Source organism: Salmo salar, chromosome 13, assembly GCF_965601325.2.
Source record: "Salmo salar chromosome 13, fSalSal1, whole genome shotgun sequence".
In the NCBI taxonomy this organism is placed as follows: Eukaryota; Metazoa; Chordata; class Actinopteri; order Salmoniformes; family Salmonidae; genus Salmo; species Salmo salar.
Genome location: NC_138303.1, coordinates 15,213,406 through 15,233,657, shown reverse-complemented (window position 1 = coordinate 15,233,657; position 20,252 = coordinate 15,213,406). Strand labels below are relative to the sequence as shown.

The 20,252-nt window shown below is 46.9% G+C and overlaps 1 protein-coding gene across 4 annotated transcripts in view; it reads right to left on the bottom strand.

Annotated features, from left to right (window-relative positions):
* LOC106566486 (extracellular sulfatase Sulf-2) overlaps positions 1–20,252 on the bottom strand; it is a 291,339-nt gene that overhangs the window by 161,522 nt on the left and 109,565 nt on the right. For 3 of the 4 annotated variants that reach the window (XM_045692958.2, XM_045692960.2, XM_045692959.2), the window contains exon 3: positions 7,492–7,596. The exons of the other annotated variant lie outside the window; for it this stretch is intronic. The gene's annotated coding sequence lies outside the window, so the exon portion shown is untranslated. The remainder of the gene's footprint in view (positions 1–7,491; positions 7,597–20,252) is intronic. 4 annotated transcript variants of the gene reach the window in all.

Here is a 20,252-nt window from a genome sequence, read left to right as displayed (position 1 = left end):
ATATCCAAAATAATGTACATTGTTACATCATGCCAATAAAGCGAATTGAATTGAGAGACAGAGACAGAGAAAGATACAGAGACAGAGACAGACAGAGACTGAGAGAAAGAGAAACAGAGAGGGAGAGTGAAAAGGCTCACTGATCACGAAATGAGGTGGAATCTGAGCTACACTTCCTGACCAGCTGCCAAATTTATGACCACATTAGAGACACATATTTCCCACAGATACACAAACATTTTGAAAACAAATCAAACATTGATAAACTCCTGTAATCTGTTTGAAAAAATGCTCCATTGTGCAATCACAGCAGCAAGACTTGTGCCCTGTTGCCATGAGAAAAGGTAACCCATGCAAAACATATACATACAAACATAAACTACATCACACCTGCCCAGACCCACTAGCTCACACCATCTCCATCAACTACATCACACCTGCCCAGACCCACACCACCATCTCCATCAACTACATCACACCTGCCCAGACCCACACCACCATCTCCATCAACTACATCACACCTGCCCAGACCAACTAGCTCACACCACCAACTCCATCAACTACATCACACCCGCCTAGACCCACTAGCTCACACCACCATCTCCATCAACTACATCACACCTGCCCAGACCCACTAGCTCACACCACCATCTCCATCAACTACATTACACCTGTCCAGACCCACACCACCATCTCCATCAACTACATCACACCTGTCCAGACCCACACCACCATCTCCATCAACTACATCACACCTGCCCAGACCCACACCACCATCTCCATCAACTACATCACACCTGCCCAGACCCACTAGCTCACACCACCATCTCCATCAACTACATCATACCTGCCCAGACCCACTAGCTCACACCACCAACTCCATCCACTATATCACACCTGCCCAGACCCACACCACCATCTCCATCCACTACATCACACCTGCCCAGACCCACACCACCATCTCCATCAACTACATCACACCTGCCCAGACCCACTAGCTCACACCACCATCTCCATCAACTACATCACACCTGCCCAGACCCCAGCCACCCACCATCTCCATCAACTACATCACACCTGCCCAGACCCACACCACCATCTCCATCAACTATATCACACCTGCCCAGACCCACACCACCATCTCCAACTACATCACACCTGCCCAGACCCACTAGCTCACACCACCATCTCCATCAACTACATCACACCTGCCCAGACCCAAACCACCATCTCCATCAACTACATCATACCTGCCCAGACCCACACCACCATCTCCATCAACTACATCACACCTGCCCAGACCCACTAGCTCACACCACCATCTCCATCAACTACATCACACCTGCCGAGACCCACACCACCATCTCCATCAACTACATCATACCTGCCCAGACCCACTAGCTCACACCACCATCTCCATCAACTACATCACACCTGCCCAGACCCACACCACCATCTCCATCAACTACATCACACCTGCCCAGACCCACTAGCTCACACCACCATCTCCATCAACTATATCACACCTGCCCAGACCCACACCACCATCTCCATCAACTACATCATACCTGCCCAGACGAACTAGCTCACACCACCATCTCCATCAACTACATCACACCTGCCCAGACCCACTAGCTCACACCACCATCTCCATCAACTACATCACACCTGCCCAGACCCACACCACCATCTCCATCAACTACATCACACCTGCCCAGACCCACTAGCTCACACCACCATCTCCATCAACTACATCACACCTGTCCAGACCCACACCACCATCTCCATCAACTACATCATACCTGCCCAGACCCACTAGTTCACACCACCATCTCCATCAACTATATCACACCTGCCCAGACCCACTAGCTCACACCACCATCTCCATCAACTACATCACACCTGTCCAGACCCACACCACCATCTCCATCAACTACATCATACCTGCCCAGACCCACTAGCTCACACCACCATCTCCATCAACTACATCACACCTGCCCAGACCCACACCACCATCTCCATCAACTACATCACACCTGCCCAGACCCACTAGTTCACACCACCATCTCCATCAACTACATCACACCTGCCCAGACCCACACCACCATCTCCATCAACTACATCACACCCGCCTAGACCCACACCACCATCTCCATCAACTACATCACACCTGCCCAGACCCACACCACCATCTCCATCAACTACATCACACCTGCCAAGACCCACACCACCATCTCCATCAACTACATCACACCTGCCCAGACCCACACCACCATCTCCATCAACTACATCACACCTGCCCAGACCCACTAGCTCACACCACCATCTCCATCAACTACATCACACCTGCCCAGACCCACTAGTTCACACCACCATCTCCATCAACTACATCAAACCTGTCCAGACCCACTAGTTCACACCACCAACTCCATCAACTACATCAAACCTGTCCAGACCCACTAGTTCACACCACCATCTCCATCAACTACATCACACCTGTCCAGACCCACACCACCATCTCCATCAACTACATCATACCTGCCCAGACCCACTAGCTCACACCACCATCTCCATCAACTACATCACACCTGCCCAGACCCACACCACCATCTCCATCAACTACATCACACCTGCCCAGACCCACTAGCCCACACCACCAACTCCATCCACTACATCACACCTGCCCAGACCCACACCACCATCTCCATCAACTACATCACACCTGCCCAGACCCACTAGCCCACACCACCATCTCCATCAACTACATCACACCTGCCCAGACCCACACCACCATCTCCATCAACTACATCACACCTGCCCAGACCCACTAGCTCACACCACCATCTCCATCAACTATATCACACCTGCCCAGACCCACACCACCATCTCCATCAACTACATCATACCTGCCCAGACGAACTAGCTCACACCACCATCTCCATCAACTACATCACACCTGCCCAGACCCACTAGCTCACACCACCATCTCCATCAACTACATCACACCTGCCCAGACCCACACCACCATCTCCATCAACTACATCACACCTGCCCAGACCCACTAGCTCACACCACCATCTCCATCAACTACATCACACCTGTCCAGACCCACACCACCATCTCCATCAACTACATCATACCTGCCCAGACCCACTAGTTCACACCACCATCTCCATCAACTATATCACACCTGCCCAGACCCACTAGCTCACACCACCATCTCCATCAACTACATCACACCTGTCCAGACCCACACCACCATCTCCATCAACTACATCATACCTGCCCAGACCCACTAGCTCACACCACCATCTCCATCAACTACATCACACCTGCCCAGACCCACTAGCTCACACCACCATCTCCATCAACTACATCACACCTGCCCAGACCCACACCACCATCTCCATCAACTACATCACACCTGCCCAGACCCACTAGTTCACACCACCATCTCCATCAACTACATCACACCTGCCCAGACCCACACCACCATCTCCATCAACTACATCACACCCGCCTAGACCCACACCACCATCTCCATCAACTACATCACACCTGCCCAGACCCACACCACCATCTCCATCAACTACATCACACCTGCCAAGACCCACACCACCATCTCCATCAACTACATCACACCTGCCCAGACCCACACCACCATCTCCATCAACTACATCACACCTGCCCAGACCCACAGCCACCCACTCTCCATCAACTACATCACACCTGCCCAGACCCACTAGCTCACACCACCATCTCCATCAACTACATCACACCTGCCCAGACCCACTAGTTCACACCACCATCTCCATCAACTACATCAAACCTGTCCAGACCCACTAGTTCACACCACCAACTCCATCAACTACATCAAACCTGTCCAGACCCACTAGTTCACACCACCATCTCCATCAACTACATCAAACCTGCCCAGACCCACACCACCATCTCCATCAACTACATCACACCTGCCCAGACCCACTAGCCCACACCACCATCTCCATCAACTATATCACACCTGCCGAGACCCACACCACCATCTCCATCAACTACATCACACCTGTCCAGACCCACTAGCTCACACCACCATCTCCATCAACTACATCACACCTGCCCAGACCCACACCACCATCTCCATCAACTACATCAAACCTGTCCAGACCCACTAGTTCACACCACCAACTCTATCAACTACATCACACCTGCCCAGACCCACTAGCTCACACCACCATCTCCATCGCCCGCATTACTCAAAATTGGCCACAAAATGTACTGTTAAATTCAAATCGTTTTTTGTTGATGTTGTTTTGCTTCTCACTTTTCTTTATTGTTTATTTCACTTGCTTTGGCAATGTAAACACTTGTTTCCTATGACAGTAAAGTCCATTTGAATTGAATTGTTATAGAGAAATAGACCTCAGTGACCTATGAAGTTCCTGGTTTATGTGAAGGGGAACCAACTGTGACGTTCATTTTAATCTCTCTGTTTCTTTACAGTGTTTCATGGGTTCTATCAGTCAGTCCCTCCAACTAACCCCTGATGAATCCTTCTGTAGATTTATAGGCTGCGTCATAAATGACATCCTATTCCCTATGTAGTGCATTACTTTTAACCAGGGCCCATAGGGTTTGGGTCAAAAGTAGTACACTATGTAGGGTATAGGATGCCATTTGGGATTGAATCACAGAGAGGAGCCATGGCCCTTAGAGAAACTCCCTGTGGACAGTAAAGTTAGGTATTATGGAGCCTATGTTAGGTGTTTACTGCCGTTGAAGGCCTGCTAGCAGCTCCCAGCCTGGGGACATACAGCTCCATCACTTTCATTAGAGACAGACAGGTAGATGCTGCCAGGAGAGGGGGCTAAGCCGACTATAGAGTGGACTACTTTTGGTCTCCTATTCCCTATATTGCAAACCACTTTTGGTCTCCTATTCCTTATATAGTGCACTTGTTTTGGCCTCCTATTCCCTATATCGTCCACTACTTTGGGTATCCTATTCCCTCTCTATATAGTGACCCTTTAAACCTAGTGTACTAGAGTCCATTTCAGATGAATTCTTGGTGTATGGGAAAGGGTTGTGTTGATGAAAACGGTCCCTCAGAGGTAAAGCGACCCTCCTGTCTCTCATCTCTTTCCTCCCTGGCAGAGTATCTTCCTCCTGTCTCTCATCTCTTTCCTCCCTGGCAGAGTATCTTCCTCCTGTCTCTCATCTCTTTCCTCCCTGGCAGAGTATCTTCCTCCTGTCTCGCATCTCTTTCCTCCCTGGCAGAGTATCTTCCTCCTGTCTCTCCTCTCTTTCCTCCCTGGCAGAGTATTCTTCCTCCTGTCTCTCATCTCTTTCCTCCCTGGCAGAGTATCTTCCTCCTGTCTCTCCTCTCTTTCCTCCCTGACAGAGTATCGTCCTCCTGTCTCTCATCTCTTTCCTCCCTGGCAGAGTATCTTCCTCCTGTCTCTCATCTCTTCATCCTACCTCCAGCCTCTCCTCTCCTCTCCTCTCCTCTCCTCTCCTCTCCTCTCCTCTCCTCTCCTCTCCTCTCCTCTCCTCTCCTCTCCTCTCCTCTCCTCTCCTCTCCTCTCCTCTCCTCTCCTCTCCTCTCCTCTCCTCTCCTCTCCTCTCCTCTCCTCTCCTCTCCTCCTTTCTTCACCTCTCCTCTGCCTCTTCTCCTCTACTTTCCTCCTCTTGCCTATTTTCCTTTCGTCTCCTCCTCCTGCCTCCTCTCCTCTCTGCCTCTTCTTCTCTCTTTTACTCTCCTTTCCTCCTGCCTCCTCTCTTCTGGCTCTACAGAGGATCACAGCACTACTGATCTCTAGAGACAGGTCCTGTTCTGCTTCCTGCTGCGCCAGCCATAACCCTGGTCCTCAAACACGCACGCACCACGCGAATAGAAACAAATGCAAGCGCACACACAAACATACAAGTCATCATATACACACAAACATACACACACACAGCCAATGACCTGTCCAAGTCTTAATAAATCAGAAGCTGCTGCCATTAGTGTGGTGCTTCCTCAGCAGCCCAGCTGTGTCACCACAGCCACAGCCACAGCCACAGCCACTGTCATGACTCTCCCATCCACACTGTAACAGAGAAGGGGGGTCAGGAGGGGGAAGCAGCCATCCACACCGTAACAGAGAAGGGGGGGTCAAGGGGGGGAAGCAGCCATCCACACCGTAACAGAGAAGGGGGGTCAAGGGGGGGGAAGCAGCCATCCACACCGTAACAGAGAAGGGGGGTCAAGGGGGGGAAGCAGCCATCCACACCGTAACAGAGAAGGGGGGTCAAGGGGGGGAAGCAGCCATCCACACCGTAACAGAGAAGGGGGGGTCAGGGAGGGGGGAAACAGCCATCCACACCGTAACAGAGAAGGGGGGTCAGGAGGGGGAAACAGCCATCCACACCGTAACAGAGAAGGGGGGTGAGGAGGGGGAAACAGCCATCCACACCGTAACAGAGAAGGGGGGTCAGGAGGGGGAAACAGCCATCCACACCGTAACAGAGAAGGGGGGTCAGGAGGGGGAAACAGCCTCCACACCGTAACAGAGAAGGGGGGTCAGGAGGGGGAAACAGCTATCCACGTTGTTTTCATCCATTTATCTGAGGCTGTGGTTATGTTTACCAGCTGGATTGGATCCTTATTCCTCACACACACAGATACCCATATACTGTAGAAACACAAACAGTGGCCTTTATTTACACAGAAACTCTCTCTCTCCCTTTCACTGTCGTCACAACACACAGACACACACACACACAACACACACACCTCCAGCCATCTCCCAGTGCTGCTGAGGAGGCAGAGCAGTGACACCGGGATGAATAGGTGCGTGGTGTAACTGGGCTCCTGGCTGCACTCTGGAGGAGGGGGACGTAAGAGATGCTAAATCACCCCTGCTTTGGGATGCTTACGGCCGCCCGGGAACACACTCATCCATTTCCCCACTATGAAATGCCTACCAACAGACCTACAGTAGGTTCACTACAGCTACAGACGGATCTTCAAAATCAGAGCTTTACGTTGAGAACTACGAATCTGACCGACTGATTCCAATACAGAATCAACTACAATAAAGGATATTTGAAATAACATTATCATAGGGATGTTTCAATGTCTTTATTTGACATTACTGACATGTATTACACTGACTCTCCTGAGGGACAGTACAGTACTGCACTTGCTTGGCTCTAGAGTCTGTGTGGGCTTTCTGGTTTGTGTCTCCTGACTGCTTCCCACTGGGAGGAATTCTCACATTGTAACATGGTAGTTTAGGGAACCGCTCAGCTCTTTCCCCTGCGACTGAGCTGTGTGGGCCAAAGAGCTCCATTCAGAGCCAGGAGAAAACAGACAGCGGGGTTGAAGAGAGAGGGACACACACGTTGGAAAGTAGGACAGAGAACAAAATAAATCCCTAAAGAGTCATTCACTATATGGGTGTATATAGAGTAATACAGTATATAGTATAGCGACCAGGATGGTCTACTCACCTGACTGTAGGTATGACTGTAGGTATGACTGTAGGTACCGTATGACTGTAGGTATGAATGTAAGTATGGTTGTAGGTGTGGTCTAGACACAGTGTGATCCTGCCTCTGTGGAAGACAGAGAACAGAGCAGTTAGCTGGTGCTGCTGGTTGTGACTGAGCTTGTGTGAGAAGGTCCCGGCATGCGTTCAGACAGGATAGCTTTGAAGAGGGCTGGGAGCTATGGACAGCCCACAAGAGAGAGGAACAGACCAGAAGAAAGGCAATTGACCAAGAGGTGTCTGTTTTTATGCAATCCTCTTTCTCTCTCCACACAATTCACACTTGCAGTTAAAGTTAAATGTCTTCCACTTATAATGGTTCTAAAACCAGACACTGGAGATTTCTCTTCATGCTCATTCCTTCATTCCTTTGTTTCATCCTTATCCCCTGTCTCACTCAGTCTCCTTCAGTCTCCCTCATCCCCTCTGTCTCTCTGTTACACTCTCCCTCAGTCTCCTTCAGTCTCCCTCATCCGCTCTGTCTCTCTCAGTTACACTCTCCCTCAGTCTCCTTCAGTCTCCCTCATCCCCTCTGTCTCTCTCAGTTACACTCTCCCTCAGTCTCCTTCAGTCTCCCTCATCCCCTCTGTCTCTCTGTTACACTCTCCCTCAGTCTCCTTCAGTCTCCCTCATCCCCTCTGTCTCTCTCAGTTACACTCTCCCTCAGTCTCCTTCAGTCTCCATTCTCCCCTCAGTCTCCCTCAGGCTCCTTCAGTCTACCTCAGTATACCTCAGTCTCCCTCAGTCTCCCTCAGTCTCCTTCAGTCTCCCTCAGTCTACCTTCAGTCTACCTCAGTATACCTCAGTCTCCCTCAGTCTCCCTCAGTCTCCTTCAGTCTCCCTCAGTCTCCTTCAGTCTACCTCAGTCTCCCTCAGTCTCCTTCAGTCTACCTCAGTCTCCCTCAGTCTACCTCAGTCTCCCTCATCCCCTCAGGCTCCTTCAGTCTCCCTCATCCCCTCAGGCTCCTTCAGTCTCCCTCAGTCTGCATCACATCCTCAGTCTCCCTCAGTCTCCCTCATCCTCCCTCAGTCTCCTTCAGTATGCATCACATCCTGCACTTGACTGATTTCATGATGTTCTGAAACCTTTCCCTCTCTCTGCTTTAGGCCACAGAAGTCTCTCATATTTAACATCCTGGTTTTGGAATGGTTTCTCTCCCCTCTCTATCTATCTGTGTTTTAACAGCTTAGGGCTGATTTTCCTTTGCGGTGGACTGAGCTGTATAAGTGTCTATGCCGTGCCAGTATACTGTCAGCTCCTTTCGTTACGCCTCCCTCCCTCAACTCCACAGACATCAACTACATCTACAGGGACTCAGGAAATAAGCTGAATATGTCTTAGGGGACATGATGAGTTGGCACTTTCTGCTCGGAGTTCAGCACTTAATGGAGGGAGCAGTGTAGAGAGGGAGAGACAGAGAGAGCGAGAGAGGGACAGAGAGAGAGAGAAAGAGAGAGAGAAAGAGAGAGAGAAACAGAGACAGAGAGAGAGACAGAGAGAGACAGAGCGAGCGACAGAGAGAGAGACACACAGAGAGAGAGAGAGAGAGAGAGAGAGAGACAGAGAGCGAGCGAAAAAGAGAGAAGTGTTTGAGGAAGACTCTAAAATCTCTGTGTCTCGTCTCCTGGGAGCAGCAATATGGCTGTCAGATACCTGAGGGCTATTTCTGTTCCCTCTCCCCACATGCTGGCTCATTACTGGGCCTGAGCTCTGCCAGAACTGGCCTGTCTCATGGAGAAGGGAAGAGGGAGGAGAGGAGGGAGGAGGAGAGGAGCTGCTGCCCAGCAAACCGGGAACATTCCCAGAACGTTAGCTAAGTACTAGTTAGGGTTTTATCCAACATTAGGATGATAACATCCCAAAGAAATTCATATATATATTTTTTATGGAATATCCTTGGAATGTTCACCTAACATTCACTAAAATGTTGTGCACAACATCTTTACCAACTACCACAGAACATTTGCCAAAAGTTCTCATTAGTTTTCCAGCTAATATTACACCACAACCTTCCAGTAATGTTTTCCCAGCAAACCAAAATTGGTTCTGTGAAAGTATCCAGAACATTCGTTAGGTTGCAGCAAATGTTCTCATAACACACAAAACATTTTTCATTCGTGGTGATGATTATGGGAACATTTGAATAACTAAAAAATGGTGTTCTGTGTCCTAATTGACCATATTTGACTGAAAACCCAGAAGGCCACAGCCTCTGGTGCAGAGGGTTAATGATCTCGCTGAAAATCTGAAGATCGCAGGTTCAGTCCCACATATTCTTTAACCATCTTTCTTTTTATATATATATATATATATATATATATATATATATATATATATATATATATATATATATATATATATATTTTAACTGAGGTTTGAGACGCTTGACGTGGTACCCCCTGGATTAGTTTCAAGATCTGAACAAGCAAAAGTGATCCTAGATCAGCAGTCAGAGTCTTGGATACCCAGACGTACGCAGCATATAAAGAGGATAGGTGAAGTGATGGTGAATAACTCAGTTACCAGTATTTCTCTGGGTTAGTTACGTCTAAGAAGGTTAAAAAGGAAGCATGGATTTCCTGATTGACCATAATGCCATGGAACAAAGAAGATGTAAAAGAGCTTCCCTGGTGGTGTGGAGGTTAAAAGCCCTACCTGGGCAACCACAAATTGCAGGTTGAAACCCCACATGTGCAGATTGTCATCATATTAAAGTGTAAAAAAAAATATGGTTGTGTTTGTGTGATTAAATGCTGTTAAAATGGCCTATGAAATAAATGAAAATGCCCTATGAATTAAATGAAAATGTGTCTCTATCTCACCTACAATACAGTCCTCAAATGCAAATTGCCATTAAATCCAAATTGCCAAGAAACATAACGGGGATGCATTCCAATCTGCTTTCTTATGTGTTAGTAACTTATTTAATTCTTACAACATTACGGGAATGTCCTGTGCAACCTAACTTAAACATGGTCATCACAACTGAGCATTTTTTGTTTGTTTTAGGGACCTATATCTTTTTATGTACCCACTGTTCCCACAACCTAAATAAATACGAATTAAATATTCTGGGAACCTTTAACCCTTGACCCGCCACTATGTTTAACAGCAGAGAAAACCCCCTTAATTATCTTTTTTCAACTTGAAATTTGATGACATTTCCTAGAGTTACCTCAACATTAGAAATAGTGAAACATAGCCTTTGTTCATATTTCCATGAAAGCTGAGCACCACCAGGGTACAAAGATTGTCTTAGGGTCATTTTTGACCCAGTAGTTATACAATCATTTACACACCACAAAAACCACAAAGAAACACACACACTGAGACATTGAGATGATGTGTGCTACTGATTGAACTCAGCCAGCAGCTCCTGAAGAGGAAGATCACCATGGTTGGCACAGTTAGAAAGAACAAGCCTGAGCTCCCCCCTGCACTCCTCACAACAGGGGGGAGAGAGGCCTTCTCATCAAAGTTTGTCTTCACCCCCACCACTGCTTTAGTTTCTTACCTCCCAAAGAGGAACAAGAATGTGGTCCTCCTGAGCACACTGCACAAAACGGCTGAGATCAGTGATCGTGAGGACAGGAAGCCAGCCATCAACCTGGACTACAACCAGAACAAATGACCGTGGACAACCTGGACAAGGTGATTGGAACTTACAGCTGCAGGAGAATGACCGCCCGCTGGACCCTGGTCATCTTCCATAACATCATTGATGTGTCCACATACAATGTCTTCATGATATGGTACAAGATTAACCCTAACTGGATGCCTGATAAGTGGAACAAGAGGAGGGTGTTCCTGGAACATCTGGGAAAGGCACTTGTAACCCCACACATTCAAAGAAGGGAGGGCCTCCCCTGCACAGCAGCCTTTGCAGTGCTTTTGAAAGCTGTTCAGGGGGCTGAATCTTATCCTGATCCACCTAAGGCTGCAGCTGGGGCAGGCAAGAGGAGGAGATGCCAATTTTGCCCCCCAAAAAAGGACTGTGAAACGAATACTATGTGCTGCACATGTGAGAAATACATCTGCAAAGTCCATGCACACACACTTACATACTGTCCTACATGTGATAATTAGAGTTGATTGATTTATGTTCTTCACGTTTTTTTTATTATTATTTAATTATTATTTATTGTTCATGTTTATACACCTTGTGGGTGGGGGCAATGGTGAGAAGACTAGTATTTTGTAGTTAATTCCTCATTGTACAGTATGTCAGAATATATCACTATGTTGCCAAAAAAGTTAGACTTATTGTTTCCCTTCAATAAAATGCATTCAAAACTACTTTCTGCACATTTCTGCTACTTTCTTACGCTATACAAGTGCTATATCTTGCTACAAAATGTATGTTTACACCTACGCAGCACCTTTAGCAATAATAATAACAATAATAAACCTCAACTTTAGTAAAGAAAACAATTTTGACAGGTGTGATGTAATAAAAAGGAGTGGTGTCCACTGATTAAACGTGCTGCATTTTGAAGAGGGAAAACCCAGATATTTACAACGTTTGTGATGAATGACAGGTTGTTTCTTCATGCAAAATAGATTTGGGATTTAAAATTCCGTTAAGCTGCTTTATTTTAAGGGTTTAGTGAAGGCGGGCCATTTTTTACCCTTAGGACATACGGAGTCTACAGAATGTAAAGACTACACAAGGGTTAAAGAACACAGCAAGGCTGTTCTGTCAACATTCCTGCAAAATCCAAGGAATGTTTTGTGCACCCTGATACAAACATTGTCTGAATGTCAGCACAACTAGACAGTTTTAGTGTTTTGAGAACATATATCTCTTGTGATATCCCCACCATTTTCCCACAACCTAAATACACTGAACAAAAATATAAACGCAACATGCAATGATTTCAAAGGTTTTACTGAGTTAGTTTATATAAGGAAATCAGCCAATTTAAATTAATAAATGAGGCCCTAATCTATGGATTTCACATGACTGGGAATACAGATATGTATCTGTTTGTCAGAAATATATATTTTTTAAAGTAGTGGATCAGAAAACCAGTCCGTATCTGGTGTGACCACCATTTGCTTCATGCGGCATGACACATCTCCTTCGCATAGAGTTGATCAGGCTGTTGATTGTGGCCTGCGAGAACTGGAACACTCTATCATACATGTCAATCCAGAGCATCCCGAAAAAGCTCAATGGTTGACATGTCTGATGAGTATGCAGGTGGATGAATGGAACGACAATCGGCCTCAGGATCTCATCACGGTATCTCTGTGCATTCAAACTGCCATCGATAAAATGCATTTGTGTTCGTTGTCCATAGCTTATGCCTGCCCATACCATAACCCCACCACCACCATGGGGCACTCTGTTCACTCTGTTCTTTGGTAGTGCAAAGCCACAGCTTCATCAGCTGTCCAGGTAAAGAACCCAGATGTGGACATCCAGGGCTGGCGTGGTTATACGTGGTCTGCGGTTATGTGGCCGGTTGGAAGTACAACCAAATTCTCTAAAACGACGTTGGAGGCGGCTTATAGTAGAGAAATGAACATTCACTTATCTGGCAACAGCTCTGGTGGACATTCCTGCGGTCATAATGCCAATTGCACGCTCCTTCAAAACTTCAGACACCTGTGGCATTGTATTGTGTGACAAAACTGCACATTTTAGAGTGGCCTTTTATTGTCCCCAGCAAAAGGTGCAAAACCTGTGTAATGATCATGCTGTTTAATCAGCTTCTTGATATGCCACACCTATCAGGTGGATGGATTATCTTGGAAAAGGAGAAAGTCTTACTAACAGGGATGTAAACAGATTAGTGCACAACATTTTTGAGAAATAAGCTTTTTTGCATACGTAAAATTTATGGGCTCTTTAATTTCAGCTCAAACATAGGCCCAACACTTTACATGATGCGTTTATATTTTTGTTCAGTATAAATGTTGTAATAACTTTTAAAGAACATGAAAAATGTGTTCAGTAATAGAAGCGTTGTAATAATCAGCACAAATGGACAGGTTTTGAGCTTTGGGATCATATCTCTTGAAAGTACACACAATGTTCCCACAACCTAATGAAATATGTGGATGTCCTTGTAACTCAGGTGAATGTTTTTTGCACCCTAAAAGAAACATTGTAGAATCATCCACACAACTGGACAGTTTTTGAGTTTTGGGAAGATATCTTTTGTGATGTATCTACAATGTTCCCACAACCTAATGAAACATTCTGGGTACGTTCTTGCAACATCATGCAAAGTTTTTATAAAAGCATTCTATGATCATCACCACAACTGGACAGTTTTTGTGTTATGAGAACATTTTCCGCCACCTAACGAATGTTCTGGGAACTTTCACAGAACCAATTTTGGTTAGCTGGGTGATCTGTCTTTAGGATGTCACCGCCTAATGATGGGAGTGGAATAGAAACCACACACTGGTGATATACCACTGACTCACTTTGCGACTCAGAGAGTGGGGTGGGGCACTGCAAGAAATAGGAAATGTTTCTTTCTTCTTGTTCTGAGGAGAGTACAGAATGTGCGTCACACAGGGGAAGAAATCATGTGTTTGTGACAGTTTTCAAATAGATATAATAATGTCTGGAAAAGCACCCGTTTCCAGGCAGAGTTATAACTACAAATCACTACTGCTCTGGCCACGGCTTGTCCATCTAGGTGTGTCCATGGAGGCGTGTCCATGGAGGTGTGTCCATGTAGGGAGACAGAGTAATGGGTGGAGGGGTGGAGTCTAAAGGAACGGCACCTTATATACAGTGCATTCAGAAAGTATTCAGAACCCATTGACTTTTTTCGCTTTGTCATTATGGGGCATTGTGATGTCATTATGGGGCATTGTGACGTCATTATGGGGCATTGTGACGTCATTATGGGGCATTGTGACGTCATTATGGGGCATTGTGTGTAGATTGATGAGGGGAAAAAAGTATTTAATCAATTTTAGAATTACAAAATGTGGAAAAAGTCAAGGGGTCTGAATACTTTCCGAATGCACTGTATCTGGCTTTCTGCCTGTTGGCTGGTCTCTGATGCTAGGGGACTATGGACAAGGACATACCAACAACTCTGCCTCTACTGTTGACCATCTCAGTGGCCGTGTGGTTAGAGCGTCCGCCCTGAGATTGGACGGTTGTGAGTTTAATCCCCGGCTGAGTCATATCAAAGACTCTAAAAATGGGTCCCCGATGTGCCTGTGCTTGGCACTCAGCATTAAGGTGATAGATTGGGGATAAAGTCCTGTGATAGACTAGTGTCCTGTCCAGGGGGTGGGGTTCATGACACAGAAGATAGACTCCTGCCCTAGGAGCAGGCTACTTACCTGTGTCTACTGTGACAACAATTCTATCTATGAATGTAAGTAGAGCCATGTTGCCAGGCTGTGCCCTCGAGGTCAAATCTGTGCTGAGGAGCACGAAGACACACATGCAGGCCCGAATGCAGAGAGACAGAAACACACACACCCTCCATCTGTATCTAGTCTCCTCTAACTCTGAAGCCCCCTCTCTGCTGTCAAACACATGGCACTACTACATCAAAGGCCTCTCAACCCAAAAGTGCTCATTCTACTGTGAAAGGAGAGATCCTCAGGCGTCACTTCTCTATTGGTAGTTTCCACCCTGAGGTGTAAAGTGTGCTGTAGGAGAGTAACAGAAAATGGAGTGGCCCTAGAGAAGTAGCTGGCTCTGCTCTAATCTCATTGTGACCAACCCACCCAAGTGGAGCAGTGGGGCACACAGCTGACAGAGTGACACTGGCTCTGAGCCACTGTGACAGACAGGGCCACCACTGGCTCTGAGCCACTGTGACAGACAGGGCCACCGCTGGCTCTGAACCACTGTGACAGACAGGGCCACCGCTGGCTCTGAGCCACTGTGACAGACAGGGCCACCGCTGGCTCTGAGCCACTGTGACAGACAGGGCCACCGCTGGCTCTGAGCCACTGTGACAGGCAGGGCCACCGCTGGCTCTGAGCCACTGTGACAGACAGGGCCACCGCTGGCTCTGAGCCACTGTGACAGACAGGGCCACCGCTGGCTCTGAGCCACTGTGACAGACAGGGCCACTGCTGTGTGTGTATATGTGTGTTAACATGTGTGTGTGAACAAATGCCTTCTGGTGCCAGAGGTGCCATGTTCAAGCACTGCCACCACCTCAAGTGTGTGTGTTTGTTTAAAAGGGGTGGGGTTGGGGGGTGTATGTGTGAAAGGGGTGGGGATGGGGGTGGGGTTGTAGGATTTTAATTTCAAATCAAATCAAATTGTATTGGTCACACACACATGGTTATTAAATGTTATTGCCAGTGTAGCAAAATGCTTGTGCTTCTAGTTCCAACAGTGCAGAAATATCTAACAAGTAACCTAACAATTCCCCTACAACTACCTAACACACACAATCAAACAAGTAATCTAACAATTCCCCAACAACTACGTAATACACACAATCTAACAAGTAATCTAACAATTCCCAACAACTACCTAATACACACAATCTAACAAGTAATCTAACAATTCCCCAACAACTACCTAATACACACAATCTAAAGGGATGAATGAGAATATGTACATATACAGTGGGGGGAAAAGTATTTGATCACCTGCTGATTTTGTACGTTTGCCCACTGACAAAGAAATGATCAGTCTATAATTTTAATGGTAGGTTTATTTGAACAGTGAGAGACAGAATAACAACAAAAAAATCATGTCAAAAATGTTATAAAATTATTTGCATTTTAATGAGGGAAATAAGTATTTGACCCCCTCTCAATCAGAAAGATTTCTGGCTCCCAGGTGTCTTTCATACAGGTAACGAGCTGAGATTAGGAGCACACTCTTAAAGGGAGTGCTCCTAACCGCAGCTTGTTACCTGTAAAAAAGACACCTGTCCACAGAAGCAATCAATCAATCAGATTCCAAACTCTCCACCATGGCCAAGACCAAAGAGCTCTCCAAGGATGTCAGGGACAAGATTGTAGACCTACACAAGGCTGGAATGGGCTACACGACCATCGCCAAGCAGCTTGGTGAGAAGGTGACAACATTTGGTGCGATTATTCGCAAATGGAAGAAACACAAAAGAACTGTCAATATCCCTCGGCCTGGGGCTCCATGCAAGATCTCACCTCGTGGGGTTGCAATGATCATGAGAACGGTGAGGAATCAGCCCAGAACTACACGAGACGATCTTGTCAATGATCTCAAGGCAGCTGGGACCATAGTCACCAAGAAAATAATTGGTAACACACTATGCCGTGAAGGACTGAAATCCTGCAGCGCCCGCAAGGTCCCCCTGCTCAAGAATACATATACATGCCTGTCTAAAGTTTGCCAATGAACATCTGAATGATTCAGAGGACAACTGGTGAAAGTGTTGTGGTCAGATGAGACCAAAATGGAGCTCTTTGGCATCAACTCAACTCGCCGTGTTTGGAGGAGGATTAATACTGCCTATGACCCCAAGAACACCATCTCCACCGTCAAACATGGAGGTGGAAACATTATGCTTTTGGGGTGTTTTTCTGCTAAGGGGACAGGACAACTTCACCGCATCATTTGACGGGGCCATGTACTGTCAAATCTTGGGTGAGAACCTCCTTCCCTCAGCCAGGGCATTGAAAATGGGTCGTGGATGGGTATTCCAGCATGACAATAACCCAAAACACACGGCCAAGGCAACAAAGGAGTGGCTCAAGAAGAAGCACATTAATAAGGTCCTGGAGTGGCCTAGCCAGTCTCCAGACCTTAATCCCATAGAAAATATGTGGAGGGAGCTGAAGGTTTGAGATGCCAAACATCAGCCTCGAAACCTTAATGACTTGGAGAAGATCTGCAAAGAGGAGTGGGACAAAATCCCTCCTGAGATGTGTGCAAACCTGGTGGCCAACTACAAGAAACGTCTGACCTCTGTGACTGCTAACAAGGGTTTTGCCACCAAATACTAAGTCATGTTTTGCAGAGGGTCAAATACTTATTTCCCTCATTAAAATGCAAATCATTTTATAACATTTTTGAAATGCGTTTTTCAGGATTTTTTTGTTGTTATTCTGTCTCTCACTGTTCAAATAAACCTACCATTAAACTGATAGACTGATCATTTCTTTGTCAGTGGGCAAACGTACAAAATCAGCAGGGGATCAAATACTCTCTTCCCCCACTGTAAATATATGAATGAGAGATGGCCGAGCGGCATAGGCAAGGTGCATTAGATGGTACACAATACAGTATGTAGATGTGACATGAGTAATGTAAGATTATTGAAGTGGCATTATTTAAAGTCACATTATTTAAAGTTGCATTGTTTAAAGTGACTAGTGATCCATTTATTAAAGTGTCCAGTGATTGGGTCTCAATGTAGGCAGCAGCCTCTCTGAGTTAGTGATTGCTGTTTAACAGTCTGATGGCCTTGAGATAGAAGGTGTTTTTCAGTCTCTCGGTCCCAGCTTTGATGCACCTGTACTGACCTCACCTTCTGGATGATAACGGTGTGAACAGGCAGTGGCTCGGGTGGTTGTTGTCCTTGATGATCTTTTTTGCCTTCCTGTGACATCGGGTGCTGTAGGTGTCATGGAGCACAGGTAGTTTGCCCCCGGGGGAGAGCCTTGTGGGGGAGAGCCTTGTGGTTGAGGGCGGTGCAGTTACCATACCAGGCTGTGATACAGCCCGACAGGATGCTCTCGATTGTGCATCTGTAACATTTTGTCAGGGTTTTGGGTGACAAGCCAAATTTCTTCAGCCTCCTGAGGTTGAAGAGGTGCTGTTGCACCTTCATCTTTGTCTGAGATGTGTACGCCCAGGAACTTAAAACTTTCCACCTTCTCCACTGCTGTCCCTTCGATGTGGATAGGGGGGTGCTCCCTCTGCTGTTTCCTGAAGTCCACGATAATCTTCTTTGATTTGTTGACGTTGAGTGAGAGGTTGGTTTCCTGACACCACACTCTGAGTGCCCTCCCCTCCTCGCTGTAGGCTGTCTCGTCGTTGTTGGTGATCAAGCCCACTACTGTTGTGTCATCTGCAAACTTGATGATTGAGTTGGAGGAGTGCATGGGCACACAGTCGTGGGTGAACAGGAAGTACAGGAGAGGGCTGAGCACACACCCTTGTGGGTTTTGAGGGTCAATGAAGTGGAGATGTTGTTTCCTACCTTCACCACATGGGGGCGGCCCGTCAGAAAGTCCAGGACCCAGTTGCACAGGGTGGGGTTGAGACCCAGGGCCTCCAGCTTGATGATGAGCTTGGAGGGTACTATGGTGTTGAATGCTGAGCTGTAGTCAATGAACAGCATTCTTACATAGGTATTATTTTTGTCCAGATGGGATAGGGCAGTGTGCAGTGTGATGGCAATTGCGTCATCTGTGGACCTGTTGGGGCAGTGTGCAAACTGAAGTGGGTCTAGGGTGGCCGGTAAGGTGGCGGTGACATAATCATTGACTAGCCTCTCAAAGCACTTTATGATGACAGAAGTGAGTACTATGGGGCGGTAGTCATTTAGTTCAGTTATCTTTGCCTTCTTGGGTAACAGGAACAATGGTAGCCATCTTGAAGCAACTGGGGACAACAGACTGGGACAGGGATTGATTGAATATGTCCGTAAACACTAGCCAGCTGGTCTGCGCATGCTCTGAGAACACGGCTAGGGATTCCGTCTGGGCCAGCAGCCTTGTGAGAGTTAACATGTTTAAATGTTTTACTCACGTCAGCCACTGAGACGGTGGCACTGTAATATCCTCAAAGTGGGCAAAGAAGGTGTTTAGTTTGTCTGGAAGCGTGACGTCGGTATCCGTGACGTGGCTGTTTTTGTTTTTGTAGTCCGTGATTTCCTGTAGACCCTGTGACATATGTCTCGTGTCTGAGCCGTTGAATTGCGACTCCACCTCGTCCCTGTACCGGCATTTCGGCTTCCCTCCTTCCGGAGGCAATAACTACACTGTTTATATTCAGCCATATTTCCAGACCTCTTTCCATGGTTAAATGCGGTGGATCGCGCTTTCAGTTTTTCGCAAATGCTGCCATCCATTTTTTTTAAAACGCACTCACCAAGTCAGCGTATAGATCTATGTCGTTCTCTGAGGCTGACTGGAACATATTCCAGTTCGCGTGATCAAAACAATCTTGGAGCTCGGCATCCAATTGGTCAGTCCAGCATTGAATGGATCTCATCACTAGTACATCCTGTTTGAGTTTCTGCCTATAAACCAGCTCGAGCAAGATGGCGTTGTGGTCGGATATGCCGAAAGGAGGGCGGGGGAGGGCTTTGTATGCATCGTGGAAGTTAGAGTAGCAGTGGTCGAGAGTATTATCCCTACGTGTCGTGCAATAAATATGCTGATAAAATTTACATAGCATTGATCTCAAATGTGTTAAAATCCCCAGCAACAATAAATGCAGCCTCCTTGTATATAGTTTACAGTTTACATAGAGTCGAGTGACGTTCCTTGAGGGCCGTCTTGGTGTTCGCTTGAGGAGGGATGTACACAGCTGTGACTATAACTGACGAGAATTCTCTTGGTAGGTAGAATGGCCGGCATTTGATTGTAAGGAATTCTAGGTCAGGTGAGCTGAAGGACTTGAGTTCCTGTGTGTTGTTATGATTGCACCATGAGTTGTTAATAATAAGGCATACACCCCCGCCCTTCCTCTTCCTAGAGAGGTGTTTATCTCTGTCGGCACGATGCATGGAGAAGCCCGGTGGCTGGACCGATTCTGACAACATACCCGAGAGAGACATGTT